The following is a 26,481-nucleotide window of genomic DNA, read 5'->3' as shown; positions in this document are numbered from 1 at the left end:
TGGGGGAAAAATTTGGAGAAGGTCTCAAAAATTCCTTCGACATAGAGAAATTCTTGTAGGCATAAAGATATATACAAACTGGGGAAATTTTTTCGAAGGGATTCAAAAATTTCACAAGTCGAGATCAAGAAGAAAAAAAAGAGAAGGGAGACCTTGCTTGAGTAACTAACGTCATGACATTAAAAGGGCTTATAGAAAATATTATTTTCGAAACCTATATAATGTACCAAAAAACATGCATATATTTCCCCAAAATCATCGCCCAAAAACTTTTTAGCTCTGCTAGAAAAAATAAAAGATTTTAAGGAAAATGAGCATCCTTTCTTGCCAAAATGTAAACAGAAGAAGTCCATGCGCAGGGAAAGCGGCCGACCACATAGGAAACTGACAAATTTTTCGTGGATCTAGGAACAAATAAGCATGGATATTTTACACTAACTCATTTGCTAGAATGTCAAAACAGGGTAACGACAACAAGACAAGTGAAGAAGAAACTGCGAGGAATAGCGGCGCAGAAGAGTATACGAAAGGGTAACGAAGCCCTCCCCAAGTAAAGTTTGCTTTGCGCTGATAAGTTTGTTCGTTTTGCAGAGCACAAAGATTTGTAACAAAATACTACTGAAAGATAAAATCACGATACCAAAAGTTTGGTCTCCACTAAATAGTGTTGTGTCAAGGTATTGAGACCCCAACCTAGGCGTCACATGGCTTGCCTTGATACATTGGCTGAGTGGACGTCATAAAAATCTAAAAATTTAAAATGACGCGTTGATATCGGTATCGAAATGCCATATTCACAATCGAGTCTAGTCCTTTTGGAAGATATGAACCCTATCGACGGGCGGGTATTCTTTCTAGGAGTCAAAAAAGGAAGGTGTCAGTCTTGCCACCGAGGTAAGCTTCATTCCTCAAAATGGTGATATGGATTAAACGACTACGTGCCAAAGGGGCTGAGTCGTCATCCATATATATAGCAAAAAATAGGTAGCATAATTCTCAGGTTGATGTCCACAATCGTTGAAATACGAATGTGACTCTTACATCAAGATTTGCGGTCGCTATTGCAGTTTATTTCAAGTTAACGTAATCATGGTTCAGGGATAGTGGAAGTCATGAGAAAAGGCTCCGCACTTGAATATGTAGTAGTTAACTTGAAAATTCTAACTAAATGTTGTATTTTTGGACACAGAGGTTAGTAGTCTTCATGAAAGGAATATGATACTGCACTCTGATGTGCAGTCCACATTTGGGTATTTTTGACTATAAGGGATTGTCACGACCCGACTACGGGGCCGCGACGAGCACCCGGTGCTACACCACCTGGGCACCCCTTGACATGCTTTCACATAACATCTAGGTGAGTAATAAATCAAATCATGCATTCTAGTCATCAATCATACTAGTCCCATTGGACGACAACATCTCTTATATCATCATAGGCATCTATGCCACATCAATGTACATGGGCCGACGAGGCCAAAAAAATGATATACAAAATATAGGCCACCAAGGCCAAACACATATAACCACATACACATGTCTACGAGCCTCTAAGGAGAGTACAACATATCACATAAGTGGGACAGGACCCCGCTATGCCCATAATTATGTACACAAAAGAATAAGCACCCAAAAGCTATAGCTACAAATGAAATGGAGCTCCGTTATGTAGTCCCTGAGAATATAGCTATGGATCAAGCCTGTCTCCCTGTGCACCTGCGGGCATGACGCACCGTCCACAAACAAAAGGACGTCAGTACGAAGAATGTACTGAGTATGTAAAACATGATCAATATCAATATGAAAGCATAACAGTCAACATATGAGGTAGTATAGCATGGGAGATAATACTATCGTCGTCATAGAACTTACTTGCTTTCCACAAGGATATTCCATTTTTATTGCATATCTGTGTACATACATCCATATCCGTACTTATTTACCTTCACATTCATTTTCATATTCGTATTCATGTTTCCATTCATACTCATATTCATAACATATTCGTACTCATATTGATGTCATATACATAGCATATACATATATATATATATATATATATATATATATATATATATATATACATATAGCATGCCCGACCATGAAGGTTCGGTGTTTCATACATACGTGGCCAGCCAAGGCTCAAGGTTATACATACCTGGCCCTACCAAGGCATCAGGGTTATCCGTACCATTTGCAGAGGTGTGCGCGCGTCACGTAATCATGTACATACTCTATACATATTCATATACATATATTCTGCCCGACATCATAAGCTCGGGGTCTTATTATAGCCCTTCATAGGCACACATACATATAATAGCTCATAGGCATCTTTAGCATCATCTTATTCTCATCATCATTACTATCAATATCACTATCATTTTCATTATCGTTACATCTATCTTATAGGCTTACTCGTCATATGAGGAACTTAGTACAATCTTAGCATATCAAGCATCGTGAGCTTACTAGCAAGGTAGATCAAATCATTTGAAGAAATCGTAGTCTTATAGAAGATTTAGATGTTTGGCCAAAGAACCATGCCTTATGAAAGAAGGGTTAGCCTTACATACCTTTCTGATAAACTATTTTATACTTGCACGTTCTCCTCCGAAGCTCACTTGTCTACCTTCATTTAAGTCATACTATCGTTAGAATCGACAACTAGCACACATGGCTAAAGCTAGAGAAAATCGGAAAGCATCTCCTTTATTTATACAACATTCCTCTATATCGTAATTCAACTCCCAAACGTCAACAATACATTCACAACATCGTAACAATAGCCATTAATAATTCACATTACCCATATTATCTAGATTTCTCAATTCACTTCCAATCGTCCATATCCAACGACATAACACACGATTTCGTCCACTCACATACAATGTCTATTTCATGATCCTAACGCCATTTATAACACATTCATATCACAACACAACAACAATCCTGATTCAATTCAAACTATTTCTCAAAATGGCACTATTCAACATTCATGACCCATTTTACCATATTCTTCTAATGACCAAGCATTTCAACTCTCAAATACCTTAAACGACATATAAATATCATGAATCTTACCTTAGACATTGTAGGAACAAGCCTTAGTTGATAATACTCCACTTGAGCAAAAACCCTAGTTTTCCTTCAATGAGATTTCTTGACTTGAATGATTTTTAATGGGTTTTCTTACACTTGATTCACTTGGTTTATGCCGTTGATCACTAAAAACCCTTGAAAACTTGTGGAATATATGTAGAGAGAATTTTTAGAGAGAAGGGGTGTCAAGGTAAATGAAATGAAATATAACATGCCCCTTTCATTTATTGAGCCAAAATCTGTCCCGACCAAATATACGGACCAATATACGGTCCGTATAAATTGTACGGCCGTATGTTTGGTCGTACATTTGGTCCAGAAACTGTTGCCTTGCTGGGCTGGTTATACGGTCCCAAACATACGGACCGTATAAATTATACGGCCAGTATGTTTGGCCGTATAACTCCCAGTGGTTCCGAAGTTCGTTTTGTCGTCTCGTTTGATCTCCGATCCCTATGGAACCTTCTTAACACTTGTTCAACACTTCAATACCAATCTAAGGGACATTATCACTCTTCTCCAAGACATCATCAAGTCCTTGTTAACTCGTTAATCGTAATCCTTTCCGATACTTATCGTATACTTTGCCTTCTCTCGGCAATCCTCTTCCCCCATCTCTAACATCTTTGAAATCTTATCTTGAGTTGGTCGAGTGTCATCACTTACTCATGAACATATCGTATACTCATACTCATCACTATTCTATTCACTATGCGTCAACGGAAGATTTTCCGAGGTGTAACATTCTTCCCCCCTTAAGAACATTCATCCTCGAATGTTAAAGTCTTAGGGGATTATGTAAAAATTTCGCCAGAGTTTCCCCTATAATATGGCACTACCATCCTATCACAACAACCCATATTAACAATGCCTCATAGGGCAACAACATAATAGCAATAAAATTTGGCCACACCCAACCCAAAAGCATAAAAGGAAAACGTACATACCTTGTGATCTCGATATCTCATCTTGGATCTCTTCCAAGGGCTGAAACAAATGTGGGTATTTGGATCGCATACTTTCTTCCGCTTCCCATGTCATTTCTTCTCATTTACTGCCTCTCCATAGAGCCTTAACTGAGGCTACTTCTTTGTTTCTAAGCCTCTGTACTTGCCTATATAATATGGCAATGGGTATTTCTTCATAAGTTAACTTTTCGGTCACTTGAACATCATTTACTGGGACGATCCTCGTAGGATCTCCAACGCATTTTTGAAGCATCGAGACATGGAACACTGGATGAACTGACTCTAATTCTTGAGGTAAATCTAGCTCATAGGCCACCTTGCCTATTTTTCGCACAATCTCATATGGCCCAATGTACCGGGGACTAAGCTTCCCCTTTTTGCCAAATCTCATAGCGCCCTTCATTGGCAACACTTTCAAGAATACCCAATATTTAACTTGGAACTCTAAGTCCCTTCGATGATTATCCGCATAGGACTTCTGATGTCACGACCCGCTCCCGTGGGCCATGACTAGTGCCCGAGCTAGACACCCATATGTACCTGTCAGACATAATCGGACTGATACTATAGGTCCTCGATCAATCACATCGTAATAACATACGCAAGCCGACGAGGCTGCCACTGTATATATCATTATACTACGCAAGCCGACAAGGCTGCCACTACATATCAGTATATTACGCAAGCCAACAAGGCAGCCACTACGAAACGATAATATATGTAAGCCGGCAAGGCTGCTACAACGACAGAACATCCACAATAACCATATAGACACAACTGATTAAATCTGAACACAACCCACATACATGTCTACAGACCTCTAAAAGTTTCAACAGTGAAATATGACGGGACAGGGCCCCGTCGTACCCCTAGACAAATATACATATATATACATCAGAAAGTCTGTACCAAACTCTAGGCTCCGGAACAACGGAGTTCTCCAAGACAGCAGAAAGGGAATCCTAAGCTGGCGGATCACCGAAGCGAGTATCTGCACCTGCGGGCATGAAACGCTGCCCCCCGAAGAAAGGGGTCAGTACGGAATATGCACTGAGTATATAAAACATGAAATACAGTAAAAAGGATTATAACTGAAATAAGGTGTACAGAAAACAAGTACAATGTCCAGAATACCAAACACTTGCCTTTGAAACATAAATCATGCATGTCAATATCATATGTCATATCAGGCCCATTATGGGACCCGGTAAACATGGTCGCCACCCCGTCTTTGGCGCCATAACATAGAATGACACCATAAGCACAACATAACTCCATAAACACAGCATAACATCATAAACACAACATAACCCCATAACACAGCATAACTCCATAAACACAGCATAACCCCATAACACATCATAACTCCATAAACACAGCATAACCCCATAACACAGCATAACTCCGTAAACACAACATAACTCCGTCATATATATATATATATATATATATATATATATATCATATTCCGACCCTTTAGTAAGAGACTCGGTGAACAATGCAGTGGGACTGTGCACGATAACATATCCTGGCCCGGGACTCAGTGAAAGACATATTGAGACACGCACGAGTGGAGTAGTGAGCAACCATATGCAAATTAAAACATTTTCAAATACTCAATGGAATAATCAACACGAACTGTCATTTGAAAATTTAGACAATAGTCATATCAAATACCTTTCGAATGTCACTCGGAAACATATCGAACATCCCCCGAATGTCATCATAAAGTATACCGAAGAGCTTTAGGAATCATAGTCATATGTCAATATAGTATGAAACGTCTTATAGAAGTCTGGACATTAGTTATCATAGAGTTCCTAAGAATAGGAATTGATACACATCGACTATTATCCAACGTCTAGAAAACTGAAGAGGGAAGCTCAATCACTTAAGAGTTCCAACATCAAGAAGTGAATAAGAATCATAAATCAAACTCAAAACTTATGAATAGAATTACCCCAAAGTTCACATCATTCATCGCTTAGATCTAAGATATGCCAAAAGAAAGAAGGGACAGCTTTACATACCTGTCAGCGACTATTTGCAAACCCGTTCGCCTTGTCGCCCTTTTAGCCTATTTAATATAAGAGTAACGTTATCGTTAGTAACTATACTTTCTAGTTCGTAAATCCGTAGGCCGTCGCTTATAGAACTTATTCTTTAACTTATACTTCTCGTTTAGGGTTTTTCATTATTTAAGGCTTTAATGAAAATCGGGCAGCATTTCCCCTATATATTCGCCTAATCTGAATTTCCAATTATTCTCCTGTCAACACAGAAATACCAACAACAGCGATATACACATAAAATTCTCACAACTCAGCCCATAACAATTCTAAATCCATTTCAACCCACGATTTCACATAATAACAATTTCATGTATTTTCTTACTTTCAATTTCATCCAATCCAATTTTAATAGTTCCATTACAACATTATTAACAAAACTACACCATAAAATAGGAAAATCTTACCACAATTTTCTCGGAGAAATTTCTACGCTCAATTGTTCCGATTTTACAATTTCTTCTTCTCCAACTTAAAATCCAATGTTGCTATCACCTCCTTGGATTTGTATTGCACTTGAAATTGATCAAAACATTCAAAGATAAAAAAAATATTCTCACCACCATGGCTGGCCGAGAGCAGCCATGGATGATCTCCCTTTTTTTTTCTTTGAATTTCTTTTTGGAAAATGAATGAAAGAAATGAAATGTCTTCATCAACTTTCTATTTATATGGTTGCCCCTAGGAGGACACGTGCCCCCTCCCTTATGAGTCACTAATCCACCTCTTGGATTTTTATATTTTTTTTTAATTTCGGGTAGGGCCCACTTAGTAATTAAGCTTAATTATTTAATTTAATTAATCACTAATTCCTACTTGGTAATCTAATCACAATTAATTAATCCCTAATCTCTAATAATATTTTTACACTAAATAAAATTTGTAAACATTTTATGTTCTAATTAAAATTGAAAATTAAAGGTTCTATTTCGTGTCCGAAAATGATCCCGTCTTTAACTTGAGTCGATTCTCTTGCGAATAACTCGACGTATGAAAATACGGGATATAACATCTGACGACTTTGAGGCGCTAATAACCGATCTTGTATGAGCTTAACCTTCTCTATGGCTTGCTGGACCAAGTCTGGCCCTATCAATTTAGTCTCGCCTATCTCGAACCACCCAATTGGGGACCTACACTTTCGCCCGTACAAAGCCTCATACGGTGCCATTTGAATGCTAGAATGATAACTGTTATTGTAAGCAAATTCAATGAGTGGAAAATGATCATCTCAACTACCTCCAAAATCTATCATACATCCCCATAACATATCTTCGAGAGTCTGAATAGTATGTTCAGCTTGTCCATTGGTCTGTGGATGAAATGTCGTGCTAAGTCTCACTTGGGTCCCTGAACCCTCTTGGAAAGACTCCTAAAATTTAGCTGTAAACTGAGTTCCTCTGTTTGAGACAATCGATACTGGAACACCATGGAGCCGCACTATCTCTTTAACATAAAGCCTTGCATAATCTTCTGCCACATACGTCGTTCTGACGGGTAAGAAATGAGCTGACTTTGTGAGTCTTTCTACGATCACCCATATAGAATCGTACTTACGTCGAGAATGGGGTAAGCCTGTAATGAAATCCATGTTAATCACTTCCCACTTCCAAGTTGGGATTTCTATAGCTTGCAACAATCCGCCCAGCTTTTGGTGCTCTATTTTCACTTGTTGACAGTTGGGACATTGAGCTACAAATTCTGCTACATGTTTCTTCATCCCATTCCACCAGTAAATAGACTTAAGATCATGATACATTTTCGTCGCTCCGGGGTGGATAGAATAACGGGAACAATGGGCTTCTCTCAATATTTGGTGGCGTAGGCCCACCACATTGGGAACACATAATCTGCCTCGGTATAGAAGAACTCCGTCTCCTGAAATATCAAATGGTGACTCCTCCTTCTGAGGAAGCGTATCTCTGTACTGCACTAGCATGGCATCCTCATATTTCTGCGCTTTCACGTCCGTTACTAGCGACGAAACTGCTGAATTCTGAATAGTAGTTCCCCGGCTACCTGAATCCATCACCCGGACTCCTAGACTAGCTAACTGCTGGAGCTCACGAGTCATATCTCTCTTTTCTTGTCGTACTTCGCATAAACTTCCCATGGATCTGCGACTAAGAGCATCAGCCACCACATTCGTCTTTCCGGGGTGATACAAGATATCAACATCATAATCTTTTAGCAATTCCAACCATCGTCGTTGTCGCAAATTCAACTCTTTCTGCTTGAAGATATACTGAAGACTCTTATGATCTGTATAAATATCCACATGGGCACCATATAAATAATGTCTCCATATCTTTAATGCATGAACCACTGCAGCCAATTCTAGATCGTGGGTCGGATAATTCTGTTCATGTTTCCATAATTTTCTTGAAGCATATGCAATCACCTTTCCATGTTGCATTAATACACAGCCTAGTCCAACACCTGAAGCGTCACAATAAATAACATATCCTTCCAATCTCTCTGGAAGTGTCAAGACTGAGGCAGAAGTCAACCTATCTTTCAACTCTTGGAAGCTACGTTCACAAGCATCTGTCCATTGAAACTTTGCTGATTTTTGAGTCAACTTGGTGAGTGGTGCAGAAATAGAAGAAAAACCCTCAACAAATCGCCTGTAATAGCCTGCTAAGCCCAAAAAGCTACGAACCTCCGTAGGAGTCGTGGGCCTTGGTCAAGTCTTCACGGATTCAATCTTTTGACTATCCACCCTAATACCATCGACTGCAAAAATATGCCCTAGGAATGCCACTGAGTTCAACCAGAACTCACATTTGGAAAACTTTGCAAACAACTCTCGAGTTCGAAGAATTCCAAGGACAAGGCGCAAATGATCCGCATGTTCTGCCTCGAATCTAGAATACACCAATATATCGTCGATAAATACAATCACAAACAGATCCAGGAAGGGCCTGAACACATCGTTCATTAAGTCCATGAACACTGCTGGTGCATTAGTTAGCCCAAATGACATTACTCGGAACTCGAAATGGCCATATCTTGTCGTGAAAGCTGTCTTAGGGATATTCTCCCTAACTCTCACTTGCTGATGCCCGGACCTCAGATCTATCTTTGAAAACCATTTGGCGCCTTGTAATTGATCAAATAAATCATCAATCCTCGGAAGAGGATATTTGTTTTTAATCGTCACTTTATTAAATTACCGATAATTAATGCACATTCTCAAAGATCCATCTTTCTTTCGGACAAACAATACGGGTGCTCCCCACGGGGATGAACTAGGACTAATAAAGCCTTTCTCAAGCAAGTCTTTTAATTGCTCATTCAACTCTTTCAATTCTGCGGGTGCCATTCTATAGGGAGGAATAGATATGGGCTTAGTGTCTGGCAACACATCAATAGCAAAATCAATCTCCCGCTAGGGAGGAAGGCCTGGAAGCTCTTCCGGGAACACATCCGAAAATTCACTCACCACTGGAACTGCCTGTAGAATCGGCGACTCAGCTTCTACATCTTGAACTCGCACTAAACGATAAATGCACCCTTTCGTGATCATTTTCCTTACCTTTAGATAGGAAATAAACCTACCTTTTGGGGATGCTGTATTCCCTTTCCATTCTAAAACTGGTTCTCCCAGAAATTGAAAACGAACCATTTTCATTCTACAATCAACATTGGCGTAACAAGAAGCCAACCAGTCCATGCCCATAATGACATCAAAATCTACCATTTCTAATTCATGCAAATCGATCATGGTACGACAATCACAAATCACAATTACACAATTTCTATACACTCGGCTAGCTATTACTGATTCACCCACGGGTGTAGACACCTCAAAAGGTTTGTTCGACTCCGGTTCGTCTCTAAATCGACCCGCAATATATAGAGTAACATAGGAAAATGTGGAGCCCGGATCAATCAAAGCATATACATCATGTGAGAATACCGATAATATGCCTGTGACCACGTCAGGAGAAGACTCAAGATCTTGGCGTCCAGCCAAAGCATAAACACAGTGCTGAGGACCGTTAGAACTGGGAGCTCTCCCTCTGCCTCTACCATGGCTGACTGGCGCATGTGAACCTTGCCCCGTAGGGCAGACGGATGCTGAAGATCCGGCTACCGACCCTGATGGTTGGGCCCTGCCTCTACCATGAACTGAGGGGCGGTCACGCATAATATGGCCTGGTCGACCACATGAATAGCAAACATCTGAACCCAATCGGCATCGAACCCAATGAAACTTCCCACACTGGGAACATCGTAGTGCGGGTGACCTTGCCTGACCCGAATCATCTATAAACTGAGACCCTGAAAAACTCTGACTCGGCCCTGAACGAGTAGATCTGTCGAATCCCTGGCCTGAAAACCGTGAAGGCGTACTAGTCATAGAGTAGCCTGAATGTCTGGGAAACTGCTGTCTATGCCTACCTCTGAACTCGCTCATCGGACCCGAAGATCTATCCCTCTTGCTATGTCCCCTATCTTGCTCACATTCACTTCTTTGTTGTTGCAAGCTTTCTTCTAAGTGCTGAGCATGGGCCTGAATGCGTGCAATATCCATATTGTCCTGAAGGGACGTGATCAAACATCTATCCATCAAATGTGGCCCTAGGCCTTTCACAAATCGGTGCACCCGGTCACCCATTTCCGCTACTATAGCCGAAGCATATCTAGCCAACAAATTGAAGCGGAGACTATACTCTAGAGCACTCATGCTCCCTTGCCTTAAATTTAAGAACTTATCGGCCCTAGCTCGCCGAACTTCTGGAGGCATATAGTGTCGGAGAAAAGCATCCACAAACTCTTTCCATACCGGGGGAGGTGCATTGGCTCCCCGTGAAGCCATCCAAACTGTATACCATTGGATCGAGACATCTCTCAATCTATATGACGCTAATTCCACCGACTCGGTATACGAAGCATGTATCAATCGAAGCGTCCTCAACATACCATCAATGAAGTCCTGAGGGTACTCCTCCGGCTTTGACCCAAAGAATTCCGGAGGGTTTAAGGTAATGAAGTCACGGGCCCTTGCACTAACAGCCCTATCTCCTTGCCCTGTACTATGCCGCTGAGTCTGAGCAGCAACCAATTGAGTAAGCAATTGTATGGCCTCTTTTACATCTTGGCCTGAAGCATCCGGTGGCGGAGCTGGATCTCCCTCATGCTCCTCAGTAATAGGCGCTGTCCGGGAGGACTGAGATTGAGCCGCACTCTGGGACTCACTCTCCTCTACTACCGGTGGCGGTGCTCTTTCAGTCCGCTTTTCTGCCACTGTCTTGCCCTTTTGGGCTGCTGTACCTTTCTCTTTTTAGGCATTTCTGAAATACACAACACACGATTAAGGAACAAGAATTTCTTACATCATAGCTCTACCGCACGATCCTTATGAAGAAAGAAGGTCATTTATTTCTAAAATACCCGTAGCTTCTTGTTTATAAGTGTGGCGTGCAACACACCCATAACCAAGACTCTACTAGACACGGCTCGTAGAAACACCCTAGGACTGAACTGCTCTGATACAACTTTTGTCACGACCCGACTAGGGGGCCGCGACGAGCACCCGGTGCTATCCCACCCGGGCACCCCTTGACATGCTTTCACATAACATCTAGGTGAGCCATAAATCAAATCATGCATTCTAGTCATCAATCATACTAGTCCCATTGGACGACAACATCTCTTATATCATCATAGGCATCTATGCCACATCAATGTACATGGGCCGACGAGGACAACAAAATGATATACAAAATATAGGCCAACAAGGCCAAACACATCTAACCACATACACATGTCTACGAGCCTCTAAGGGGAGTACAACATATCACATAAGCGGGACAGGACCCCGCTATGCCCATAATTATGTATACAAAAGAATAAGTACCCAAAAGCTATAGCTCCCTGTGCACTTGCGGGCATGAAGTAGCGTCCACAAATAAAAGGATGTCAGTACGAAGAATGTACTGAGTATGTAAAGCATGATCAATATCAATATGAAAGCATAACAGTCAACATATGAGGTAGCATAGCATGGGAGATAATAATATCATCGTCATAGCACTTACTTGCTTTCCACAAGGACATTCCATTTTTATTGCATATTCGTGTACATACATCCATATCCGTACTTATTTACCTTCACATTCATTTTCGTATTCGTATTCATGTTTCCATTCATACTCATATTCATAACATATTCGTACTCATATTGATGTCATATACATAGCATATACATATATATACATATAGCAAGCCCGACCATGAAGGTTCGGTGTTTCATACATACTAGGCCAGCCAAGGCTCAAAGTTATACATACCTGGCCCTAATAAGGCATCAGGGTTATCCGTACCATCTGCAGAGATGTGCGCACGTTACATAATCATGTACATACTCTATACATATTCATATACATATATTTTGCCCGGCATCATAAGATCGGGGTCTTATTATAGCCCTTCATAGGCACACATACATATAATAGCTCATAGGCATCTTTAGCATCATCTTATTCTCATCATCATTACTATCAATATCACTATCATCGTCATTATCGTTACATCTATCTTATAGGCTTACTCGTCATATGAGGAACTTAGTACAATCTTAGCATATCAAGCATCATGAGCTTACTAGCTCGGAAGATCAAATCATTTGAAGAAATCGAAGTCTTATAGAAGATTTAGATGTTTGGCCAAAGAACCATGCCTTATGAAAGAAGGGTTAGCCTTACATACCTTTCCGATCAACTATTCTATACTTGCACGTTCTCCTCCGAAGCTCACTTGTCTACCTTCATTTAAGTCATACTATCGTTAGAATCGACAACTAGCACACATGGCTAAAGCTAGAGAAAATCGGAAAGCATCTCCTTTATTTATACAACATTCCTGTATATCGTAATTCAACTCCCAAACGTCAACAATACATTCACAACATCGTAACAATAGCCATTAATAATTCACATTACCCACATTATCTATATTTCGCAATTCACTTCCAATCGTCCATATCCAACGTCATAACACACGATTTCGTCCATTCACATACAATGTATATTTCATGATCCTAACTTCATTTATAACACATTCATATCACAACACAACAACAATCATGATTCAATTCAAACTATTTCTCAAAATGGCACTATTCAACATTCATGACCCATTTTACCATATTCTTCTAATGACCAAGCATTTCAACTCTCAAATACCTTAAACGACATATAAATTTCATGAATCTTACCTTAGATGTTGTAGGAACAAGCCTTAGTTGATAATGCTCCACTTGAGCAAAAACCCTAGTTTTCCTTCAATGAGATTTCTTGACTTGAATGATTTTTAATGGGTTTTCTTACACTTGATTCACTTGGTTTATGTCGTTGATCACTAAAAACCCTTGAAAACTTGTGGAATATTTGTAGAGAGATGTTTTAGAGAGAAGGGATGTCAAGGGAAATGAAATGAAATATAACTTTCCCCTTTCATTTATTGAGCCAAAATCTGTCCCGACCAAATATACGGACCGACATACGGATTGTACGGCCGTATGTTTGGTCGTACATTTGGTCCAGAAACTGTTGCCTTGCTGGGCTGGTTATACGGTCCCAAACATACGGACTGTATAAATTATACGGCCAGTATGTTTGGCCGTATAACTCCCAGTGGTTCCGAAGTTCGTTTCGTCGTCTCGTTTGATCTCCGATCCCTATGGAACCTTCTTAACATTTGTTCAACACTTCAATACCAATATAAGGGACGTTATCACTCTTCTCCAAGACATCATCAAGTCCTTGTTAAATCGTTACTCATAATTCCTTTCTGATACTTATCGTATACTTTGCCTTCTCTCGGCAATCCTCTTCCCCCATCTCTAACATCTTTGAAATCTTATCTTGAGTTCGTCGAGCGTCATCGCTTACTCATGAACATATCGTATACTCATACTCATCACTAGTCTATTCACTTATGCATCAACAAAAATTTTTTTGAGGTGTAACAGTGATGTGGTCCAGAACTGGTATACCGCAAGCTTCGTATGAGGATAATGATGCAGTCGACACCAGATTTGCGACAGTCACCGCAATATGTGAAAATGATATGAGTTCAAATTTTCAGGGGTGGCAGATGTCATAAGAAACAAAAATAACCCCGCACTTGAGACCATGGTTTTCATTAGTAACATCTTGCTTACGAAAAAGACAACTGAATTGGGGTGTGTACGTTCGCAAAAATACGGTATAGCCTAACCCAGATCCAACAGAAGTTATCATTGAATGATGAAAACATCTGAAAATGACGGAAAAAGGGCCGGTCAAAGTATCGTGATTATTATCCAGAGTAGATCGTATTTTTTTAAAAAAATACACAAAAACACACACTTACAGGAGAAAAGAAATATGACGAACGGGCATTTACGAAAAGGCGGACATAATATTGGAAGATGATTTCAATGTCAACAAAATGACAAAATTCCATTCAGGTATGACTACATTAAAATCAAAAAATAATTCATAAAGTAACACGCAAGACTCAGCATTTGGGGATAGCTGAAAGCTACCAAGATAGGAGCAAGAGAGCCAGACTCAAGACATCTGGAGAAAACGTGGAACTCTTCTTGGGCAACCGGTCAAAAATCGTGTACGAGAGTCAATCTTTCTACACCGAGATCGAAACATCACTTCAAGCAACTGCACTCATAAACCTTTTGAAAATCGCTTCCGGTCGGGTTTTTCACCGAAAATAGTCAAAGGGATTCCCACATAAAGGGATATTTCTTTTCGGAATATCGAGTCGAACTACAACTGGCCTGAGTCCCAAAGCCAGGGATATGTAGGCTACTCAAAATACAAGGCTCGGCCATATTCCTATAATTATCTCAAGACACCTCGAGGTAGTTTAAAAGAAAACTCTTATTTTTTCATAGTCCGCATAGAGTCAGAAGTGCAAACGGCCTGAATTTTCATTTAGCCTGAGATATGTAGGAAGCCCAGAAGCCAGGGTCCAGCCATAATTTTGAAATTTTGCACAAAAGAGCTGTAATTGCTAGTATTAGGTAAAAATTAGGATTGTCAAATTCGTAGCACAAGGATGGCCTCGCCATCCTCGAACTTCGAAGGGGCAATTTTTGACACCTAATTTTCACCGCGTAAGACGCGTATTTTAAATTGTCAAAATTCCCGAGTCAAAGACGGAGCAAGAATGCACCTTCAAAATTAAAAATTTAAAAATCCTGAGAAAATTGCAAAATTGACGTTTACTTATTATTTTCATAAAAAAATTAAAAATTACAAGAAATTACGAGTTATTTACTGTCACAAACGTGATTTGAGAAAAAGATACATATCCCACTCCGCCCGACTCGGGAAAATTGTTAATTGAAGACAACGTATGAATTACCGCTCATGTTTACCGCATTTGTTACTATTCTTAAATGTTGCTCAAAAGTATATCAATATTGGGCTCGTTTCAAAGCTCATATTTTAAAATGACGTATTACGATTCTTATCTTGCCAAAGTATTATTTTACGAATGTATTTTGTATGAATTAATTTAAATATATACTATTTTTAAGAAAATGTGTATTATATTTTTAAAGGGGGGAAGTAAATAATATACTTACCCCTCCCCCCACCCCCACTTATTTTCTCGTGAACCATCACTTTATTCTTTTATCCTAAATATTTCATCTCTCTCTTGAGAGAGTTCAGAGGTGGTGCTAGGGTTACACCGCTAGCCACAGCCCCTCCACCGTGTTTCTACCCCTTTTCTTCCCACCACGGGTATTTTTCCTCCCTCCCCCCCTTTGTGGTGTGGGATGCCATGGGCGAGCCTTAAAGGCTTTAGCCAACTTGTGCTACCACACCACCCCAAGAAGGGGGGTGTGTGGTGATTTGCTCGACGGTGGGGATGAATATTTGGCTACGTGTACGCCTAGATAATGTTTTAACGGTCCTATTTTCTTTGTTGTTGGTCTGATTTTGTTGTTTTGTGTGTGTGGGCATACTATTTTCCATCTGGTTTTACAATCTGGTCTCATTTTTTGTTATTTCTCGTACAATATGCGAAAAATTAGCAATTTAGTACAACTTATTACAATGCGCTGTATTATTTTTTGTCATTATTCATTTTTGAAATGGAATCTGTGGAGGATTTGGGGATTTAGGAGGGAAATCTGGTTGAATAGAAAGTAGGAGTAGAGAAGAGGGGACTTTTTCTTTTCTTTTTTTTTCAAAAAATTGTTAAGGCTCGACTACTAGGGTTTGAATGCCTTGATAATTTATCCCAATAATATAGTACATATATACCTATATTACCAAAATATATAGATATATTACAACATATTACCATAATACATAGGATATTTACCAAAAGTAGTATATTATACCTTGAAAAATCAAAAAGAAAAGGCTGGAAAAAGGTTTTCTGGGTGTTTGTTGTTGAAGGGTTGATTCAATCTCTCCATTAGATCTTTAGGTTTCCTTCGTAAGAGGTAATACTCCTATGCTACTATCTATTTCAATTCCAGTCTTTATATGAATTTAAATGACCATATTGTTGTTTAAATATGTGTTTAAAGCTTTATTTCACTAATTTGGATATATTTCTGACTAGTTTAGTTGATAGTAAGCTGCTGATGTTGTTTAAATTGATATAATGTGATGTAGTCTGCCTTTGAATCATGATTGAGGGTTTGTTATGTTGTTTTCTTCTTGGAATTTATAAGCTAAATGTGACATAAAGAATGGTGTTTTGAGGTTTAATTTTATGGTGCTAGGCTGTTTAACGCTTTAGTTTTGTTATATGGTACTGTTTTATTGAAAGTTTAAGTGCTTGGCCTTTTTCTTGTGATTTATATTCATAATGTTGTAAGGATGGTTTTGTTTGATAATAATGGAACAATTTAGTTTACTAGCTTATTTGTATTATATGGCTGTGATTCTAGATATAACTTCAGATGGATTTTGTTATAAAAGTTGAATCTTTTCTCTAGAAATCTGTTAAGTTTGTGAGTTTTGAAAGGTAAGATTTGACCCTGTTTCATCATTTGGAGGTTTTGAATTACCTTTAATAAGTTTAACATCTTTTAAAAAGGGTAACTTAAGGTTTTGAAGTCTCATTGTTAGTTGAATCTTCTGAAGTCCTAAATTTACTTCTGAACCTGTGTGAATTGCTAGTGATTACCTAGAATTTGTTTTTTTTTTTTAAAGAAAGTAAGGAGGATACTTTTGCTGAGACTATGGTGTGTGGATCTCATTCTTAATATAACAGGTTTCCTTTTCACTTGCTAGCTAGTTGCCTAGACTATCATGGAATACTATTATGTTTTAATTTGGACTTTGAAATGCTAAATAGACAGACCTTATACATCTTTGTTGTTTGAATAAGTAGGAGTATAAAAAGGGTTAAACTAAGTCCAGGAAGCAAGAGTAAAAATTAGTATTAGATCAGTCAAGTCCAGGAAGCAAGAGTAAAACTTGTTATTAGATCAGTCTGTTGTTCCTTTCCTTCTATGTGCCTGATTTCTTGGAAGCTTGGTCTTTAATGGAAATTTCTCTTCTAAAATAGTGTCATGAGTTGACTAAAATATTAAACTTTGCTGGATTTACTGACATGCTATAATGAAGGATAAAATTTGCTCTTGAAAGATAACCACGGTGTTTGCTAGTTGTTTTTACAATCTCAGAACTGTATGTTCACATGTTTCTCCATTCTCCCTTATACTGTCTCAGTCTAAGTATGGTGTTTGGTGACCTAGGAATAGAATCATGATCCCCTATGCCCAAGGTCTAGTTGTTTTATGAGTGTTTCTATGTGCATTCTCCTATGTCTGGGATTTACTGTGACTTTATATGACCTTCACTCACACTTAGGGTAGATTCATGCTCCCATGATTCTTGTGAACTTGTGTAATCTTATTTTGATCACCCTCTATAACTGAGTAAGATCTTTGTTGTCTTCTTTATTTTATTTTGGACTTTTGTATGTAAGCTTTAAATAAAATCAAATGTAGAATTCTGTTGATGTATCATGAAGGTGACTTGGATCTAAAAATGACTTTAGTAAATATTTAAGGCCTCTATGACTTAAAACAGGCTAAGATTAGAAATTTAGAAGCCATGACCTTAAACTTGCTACTTGATTTTGTGGTACCTTGTTATGATATAAGTAAAACTAGGTAACTCACTACTATTTAGTTAGTCTAAGAGGTGATTAAAAGATGTAATTCCTAGAAATCATGTGGCATTTGCTTGTTTTGATTGAGGCTAAAACTGATTACTTGTTATGCTTGCCTGCTTACCTTGCTTTGCCATTTCTGAAGCTTGCTAAGTTATGTGAAGATAAAGGGGATCTTTCCTGTAACTTCTTGAACATATTTGAGACTGCCTAGATGGAAAGTTAGTAGAAATGTGAAAGCTGTAAGATTTGTAGTTAATCTCTGATCCTAGAATAGTATAAGTGCCATTTTGAACATTGTGTGTGCTAGTCAATGCCTATTCTGTTAGCTTATTTAGCAAAGATAGAAGTTTAGGGAGGTTGGAGGTTAAATTTATGTTAAAACTAAGTATAAAAGGCTAAATTAGTTCTTGAGACTACTGTGACGTGTCTTCCTTTTTTACCTGTTATTTACCTAGAATGTTCTGCAGTCTATTCTTTCGTATAAAATTCTACTCCTTCAAGTTGGTTCTTGAATATAGTTTTCTAGGAACTGTTGTTATTTCTAGGAACTGGGTTAAATTCAGTCTATGTAGTTGTCTTTTTTCTTTGCCATTTGCTTGATCAATTCTTGGCTTATATGATACCACCCTGACTTTGCTTATTGTTTGAACCATGACCTAATATACCACTTGGAACTTGGATAAAGAACCACAAACACTCTATCTCCCTAACTGGATCATATGATTTAACCCCCCCCCCCCCCCCCCCAAGTTTTTTTTTTCTCTTAACTCTTTCTGATTAAGACTATAATATACCTATGCTTTCACGTAGGAATAGTATCATGTTTTTTTTAGTCTCATTTTGGATTCCATGAACTGCCAGTACATCTGTTTGAAACTATATTTTGGATGTGACTAATTCTTATCACCATATGTACCTATCTGATTCCTATTTGAGCCTTTGACTCCTTTACATGTTTCTGGGAATAAACTGAGTTAGGTTATCACTTGAGTACTTCACCAATGCCCCTATATGACCCGATTTTGCTAGAGACACCTTGTGATTTGCTGTTGAAGCTTTGCTTGAAACAAAACTCTGAACTTGAATTTGTTTAGATCTTAACTAGTGAAATTGGGAAATCTGGAATTACTTGAGTATATTGTTTAAATCGTTTAGGCATCTAATCACGTGATAGGCTAAAAAATATATTGAAATTGATCCCTCCACTTATGACTGCTCTGTGCTATCCTGTTTAGGTAATTACGGATAAAATGAACTTGATACTATCTTAACCTATGAATAGACTCAAAAGAGACACTTATGTTTAACTTGATCCTCTTATCATGCTGTATTTTGCTTGGATTTCTTGAAACTGGAAAACAGTTGGTGTTCACAACCTTCCTCTGTTTGTCTTTTTGGCTTGATGGACACTCCTTTGCTCCTTTTCTTTTCCCTGCTACTGTCTTTCCCTGCCTTCACTTGGACTCTTACCTTGTTCATGTAGTTGTTGCCTGTGTGATTCTTGGCCTTAGGATGTTTAGCTTGGCCTTGCTTTTTGTAGACTTAAAACATGCCAAACTATGATGCATCTCATGTTTTTCCCGTAGTTGTATTCTTAACCATAATTGGTGGTTTCTTTATGGTCCTTTCCTATTTGATACTTGCTCAAAATTGTTTTAGCTTATAAATGACTCATTTTAAGTTAGCAATGAGAAGCTGTGTGAGTTTAAACCTTGAAAAAGCAGTGTGAAAACTATAGTTTTTTTTTTTTGGAAACCATAAAAATTTGTATACTTGATTCATCTTTGAATCTCATTGAATTAACTAAGTTTGGACTGAAAGCTTTGCTTGTGAGCTATGTTTGTACAACCTGTGCATCAACCTCTTAAAACTGAATTGTTGGAAAACTTCATTGCATGAAGATTTCTTTAACTTAGGACTAGATTAACCATGAACTTTGAGTGTTCATTTGACTCCCAAAACCCTACTCTGTACCGAGTTTTAGAGGCTGACATATATGTATTTGCTTAGCAAACTGTTGATTTTTTCCTATTTTGATTAACTGGAACACTACTTGATTTGTTGTGCAAAAAAGATTGTTATTTTAGACTACAAATGTGGCTGCTCATTCTGCCTGATTCTAGGTCGTTTAAATCTGAAAATTTTAGTTATTTCTTCTGGGAACTTTGATGTGTTTTCGGTAGTTTGGATGAGTTATTTTGAAGAGGAGAATATTGGGGAAGAGTAGTATATATTAGTGTATATGGAGGCTATGCCCTTCTAAAGGGTTTTGCTCTCTATGTCCAAGTATATCAACTAGTATATCATGTATATCATGATTCAACACTTAGAAAAATTGAGATAAAATGCAGTGGTATATCTGTGGTATATCATGTATGTTACCTTCCATACTTAGGAAATTTTCAGTTTGAGCCTATTATTTGGGCCTATCATCCGTGTGTGGTTTGTTTTCGCGGTTATTTACGGGCTTATTACATGTTTGGGCCGTTTTCCTTATTCTGCCGTTACAAAGTATTAAGTAGGCTTGGCCCAAATCTGATGTAATTTATTTTTAGCATTGTAATAATCATTATAGCTTTTAATTTTGTACTTACTTAATTTGTGAACGTATACTAATGTTATGTATGTCCTTTACCTCTCTGTCCATCCAAAACCCGTTGGTGGGCCCTGTTAGGGCCCACTAACGTATATAGATCGATTCAACCCAACTTGGAACGAAATAGAGCATACGTTGGAGTTAAGACGAGATTGATTGCATAAATATTTTCCTCTTGGGCTTCGTCGGCCGAAATTCTCTACCTCATTTAAATTATGTACTTTAAATTGTTATTTGCATAATTATTGTGCCAATTGGAACCCTTATTAGATTGCCATTTTTTAAAAATTGCCAAAATCAATTTGCCATGAAAGAAAAGACTAAATCTGAAGCATTAATACGAATTGGGACTGATTTGATTAATGGGACCAAAACTGCTGACTTTTATGAAGTGTGGAACTGATTTGGACATTTACGAAAACCTATGGACTTGGACGTATGGATTGATTTGGACAAAACTTTTGAGACTAGTTATGATTATTTAGACTTAGGTTAAAAAATAAAATTTGACTAAAACTTAGCAAAGGATAGAATAAAAAACGGACTATATATATGTAGAATATTATATGGCCTATAATAGTATACCTAATCGCTGAACAGAGTATGGGTAAGGGTTCTGATGATCCCCCGGGGAAGGAGTTAGGCACTCCCATATTAAGGATCCATAAAATACGGTTGACCTAAGGGTTCTAATAGTATGCCTTTGTAAATATAAATTGATTGTGATAAAAACAGTTTTTGTTTCATATTCCCACAAATAGAGATTAGTCATTTATGCAAAATGTACCACGTTTCAAGAATCAAAAGTGGTAAAAAAATTCCCAAAATTGGGCATTTAGGGTGTCGGACTAGAACACTTAGGCTAATACCCAAAGGCTCTTAGCCTAAGTAGGACTCTACGTAAGTCCACTCAAAAATAGTTTTGAAAAATATTTTGGAGTATAGGAAAATATTTTTAAGAAAATAATTTAGGTATACTATTATAGTCCATATAATATTCTACATATATATAGTCCATTTTGTATTCCATCTTTGCTATGTTCTTGTCAAATTTTATTTTTTAACCTAAGTCTAAATAATCATAACTAGTCTCACAAGTTTTGTCCAAATCAATCCATACGTCCAAGTCCATAGGTTTTCGTGATTAGGAAGCGGAGAAGAACGAGAGCTGCAAAACCAAGAAAAAGGAGAAAAGGAAGGAAAATGAAAGGAAAATAGCAATAACTATGCATTTAAGGAAAAGGGTAATTAATCTTCTCGGTTTTTAAGTAAGTATTGTTATGTTTAGCTTGGATATGGATAATCTCCATCTCCATTTATATTACTGTGGCCTGTGAATTTGCTTGGTGGGGTTATCCTAAGGTTGGTTCATTCGGCAAAACAATCAGAGACCCATGGAATTTTTTGTCGTAATAAAGATTAGGTGTTTATTGGTGTAGTTTTTTTTTTTCATAATTAATGGTAGGGTTGAAGACCTCCAGACAAAGTGATGATCTAAATCAGATTTTGATGATTTGTTTTGGGGAAGTTATGGTGGTCGCCGGTGAGGTGAGATTCTTGATTTTGAATTAGAATTGGCATAGAATTAGTTTTGCTTCGAGATTTAGAAATTATAAGTTGAGAAACTTATATAAGCTATATAGAATAGATACATTATCTATATACTACAGTTTGAGTTGATTTTGTGTGTTTATACATAATTACACAAAACATATAAATGATTACACAATACATATAAATTATATATACATAATATATGTAAGTTTTATATATAGCTATACAGAACAAATATATTATCTATACACTGATGATAAAGTGGCAACATCGGCTGCAAACTAGATGTGTGGATTGTATATATGGGTTATTTCCCCTTATTAATAGGTATAAGTCATGTGTATTTTCCTACATTTTCAAGCAACGTTAGGTCAGGTCCAATTTCATAATAAAGTCAGTTTTTAATATTTTATTTTTAAAAAAATATCAAAAGAGAAAATGATTTTTTTTATTTATGAGTGAAGGTCATTTACATTGCCATTATCTTAACTTCTAATTTTATATAAACTACTTATTTTTAATTAACACTTAGAACAATTTTTTTAATTAAATGTAGCCCATCATGGACATTTTATTAATTCAAAAAGCAACAAAATTCAAATCGGTCCAAAAGAAATAAAGTGCAAAAAAACGGAAAAGAAATAAACAATATTATCATTTGTTCTACTTTCCTAATTGTAACCCTAAAATGTCGGCTTTGCTTCTCTATCTTCATCTTCACTTCTCTCTGTAGATTCTCGCCGCCGATTGTGTGAAAATGATGAATAGACCGGCTTTCGATGCCAAAATCATTGTCTTGATGATTGATTTCTAATTCGCACCACCAGAATTTGCCTTGTTCGTCATTTTTAGGTATCAACAACTCCAGGTAATACTTAAATGGTGTATCACTTTCCTTTTTCTTACAATTTCTTACTGAAATAACTGATATTTGTTGTTTCTTTGACCTGTATGTATGGAAACGACACTTGTTATAACGACTCGTTCAGTCGTTGTGATGTTTCTTGATAACTCTGGTCTTTGTTGGTTTTCTCCCGACTTTTATTAAGCATAGTTAACTTGTGAGAAACGTATGATGCGTCGTTTGTACATTGGAAAGCTTCTAGCTACGAGTTCCAATCCGAAGTTCTTATACGTTCGAGTTGTTCGGTTTATTTCGTACTTCCTTCGAAAATTCCATATGATCGGGTAAGTTTGTAATGTTTCATCGGAATAATGTCCCTTATCAATACAAGTCTGGAAGGTCTCCTATATGTCGCGGATGTCGAAAATTGGAAGGTTAGATCTTCCAAGGTTCTGTAGCCACAATTCGCAGAGGGAAGACTTGTCGTGCAGCCGCACATCCGTTGCAGTGAGTAAAGGTCATGCCCCTGTGGAAGCTAAGCCAGAAAGTTAAGCACGCAGGTTGCAAATTGCCCACTGCGGCTAGTCCGCACCTGCGAGTAGAAATGCGCTGAAGCGCAAATCGCTGAACAGATCTAGAAGTAAATATCCACTTCGTCTTAACTCATTCCATTTGGGCATCATTGGATTAGGAAGCTTTACCTAGAGAAGATTTGGGAGGTCGGGACCAAGACCCTTGCTATGGTAAGTCCTCATCTCTCTCATTTGGTTTTATATTCTCCACTAGAGGGCTTTAATGGTAGTTCTTTTGTTTTGGAAGGAGGGTATGACTACTCACTCTGTGAAACCTAAAATCCTTTTCATACTTTTCCTAAATGAACCTTGTGGGTGGTTGTAATATGATTGATTCTTGATGGAACGGGTTTCGCAAAGATTTAGGTAATCTAATTTAGAATTTCAAAATTCTCATTTTATCCGCTATGCCCAAAAGTCTCAAATTGGGGGTTGGGTAGTCTATATATTGAACCTTTATTGACTAAATGTGAATATTTATGACTCATATGTGTGTATACAATACGTTTTGAACAGATTGGAAACCATTCGGAGATTTAGCAAAGAAACGAGAAGACTTGGGGATGCTAAGCTTCAATTCCAGGCATGTTGAGATTGAAAACCCTATTTTTGCGTATGTTGGTCTAAAATGAATCTAATAAGAGGGTCACGGGGAAATTAGATTGCGTTGTGATACTGGCGAGGTGACGAGCACCTATATCGGATACCGGTCATCATGTTAAGGGTATTTGCATGCTTTAAATTGTATAGTTGGTCTGAAAGCCATATTTGGGCACTAGCTGATAGATTAGTACGATCCCTTGGATTTGTAATTGTGGTCTGATGCCCATACTTTATGTCTCTTATTATTATTATTGCCTGTCTTTTCTGTTCTGTGCATATCACTTATATATCATCATCTAAATGAAAGATAAGTAAAAAGGTGAAGCTTTTATGATGATGAAAAGTTAACAATGGAATCCATGCATATTCTTGTACATTGGTTCTAGATTTGATGCATGTTATATTCATACTTTACATGTATTTCATGCATACTTTTGAGGATATGATAGTGAGTCCGAGGGGATCTTGTTCCAGATAAGTAATGATGTTGTGGCACGTTCTGTTGGCATTTGAGCCCGGTGGGCTAAGAGACAGGTTATTGAGATATGATGTGTTAAGATCGTGATCTGAGGGTTTATCGAAACATTGATATATGGGCCTCATGAGCCCCCTATGGGTCACGATTCGTTGACATTCAAACGTGTGTATATGGGGGAGTGGAACAAAGGCCTTACATTGCATTGCATTCATCCCTTGTTTATGTTGTTTCTTGTGAGTTATTAGTATTGACTTGCCGTGATTTGGTATCTATCTGTTATGTGAGTTAAATCAGCTAGGATGAAGTTATCCTCCACGTGAGTTAACAGTAATAAGTATGGGTGTGCTTAGTTGAATTGATCTTCTAGATTGTCCGTCAAACATGTCTAGAGACTTGATGAAACTTTGGGATAGAAGCTTTATTAGGTTTATGAGACGGCAAACCGCATAATTGGTTAGACTAACTAGAAAGAGCAGATTTTTGTGCACTTAGTTTGTGGTAGATCTAATTAAGCCTAAGTGGTTATACGAAATATTGGGAAAGACAAGTGAAAGCATGTTGAGTTCGATAATTGTGACACCTCTTTCTTATATCTCTTGTACTAATCGTGTTTAGATAAAGTGGTAAGTGGTTTGTCGGCTAGCCCTGGTCTCCGTATCATATAGGGACAGTCGACGATGCCGTTGGGTATTATTGATTTTGTACGCACGCACACTTGCTGCATCTTTTATGGTGCAGGTTTGATTGGATATTGGATCTGATGTTTGGGCGTGATTGGAGTCCACTCGAGAGCTTCGGGGTTCTAATGCTACCGCGTGTGGCGACCGGATTTCTCCTCTCTGAGTTAATTTTGTTCTGTCTACTTCTTATTTGAACAGTTTGTAGTATTGACTTGTTTAGATGGTTAGGAAAACTCTGTAGTGCTCATGTACACTTATGACCAGTTTTTGGGGTAATACTTAGTTCTTTTTGAATTCCGCGATGTTGTATGAACTGTATCAAATTGATTTGTTTTTAATAAGAAATGATTATTGTTTTTGCTTGATTTACAAAAGGATTTAGTTATCTTCAAGGTTGTCTTGCCTATCGATGGGAAAAGATAAGCGCCATCATGACCTTGTAATTTGGGTCATGACACTTGTTGATCTTGTAAAACTTCCACCTCGACCCTTGAGATCTGTCGATGTCATATTTTTGTCAGGTCCTCTGGTTAGATGTATGATGTTGTATACCTGCGAACTCAAAGAAAAGGAAAGCATATCTTCAAGGTAATATATCCCTTTAGTTCGATCTCGATGATATCTGCTTGTTACCCCATGAACTCTCTTCCTCAAACTTGTACATTGTTGCATCTAAATGTTCAGAGACTTGACACTGTGTTTCTTGAATGGCTGGTGTTACACCTCAAAAAATTTCGTGTCATCGTACGATAAATAGACTAACGCAGGGTGAGATGAATACGATGTTTCTACAAGTAAGAAGTAGTACTTAACGTTTCGCATTAAGATTCCAAAGACGTTTGAAGCAAGAGAAGAA

This window comes from Lycium barbarum, chromosome 8, assembly GCF_019175385.1.
Source record: "Lycium barbarum isolate Lr01 chromosome 8, ASM1917538v2, whole genome shotgun sequence".
Lineage (NCBI taxonomy): Eukaryota > Viridiplantae > Streptophyta > Magnoliopsida > Solanales > Solanaceae > Lycium > Lycium barbarum.
The sequence above is the reverse complement of the archived record's forward strand: the minus strand, read 5'-3'. Positions refer to the sequence as shown.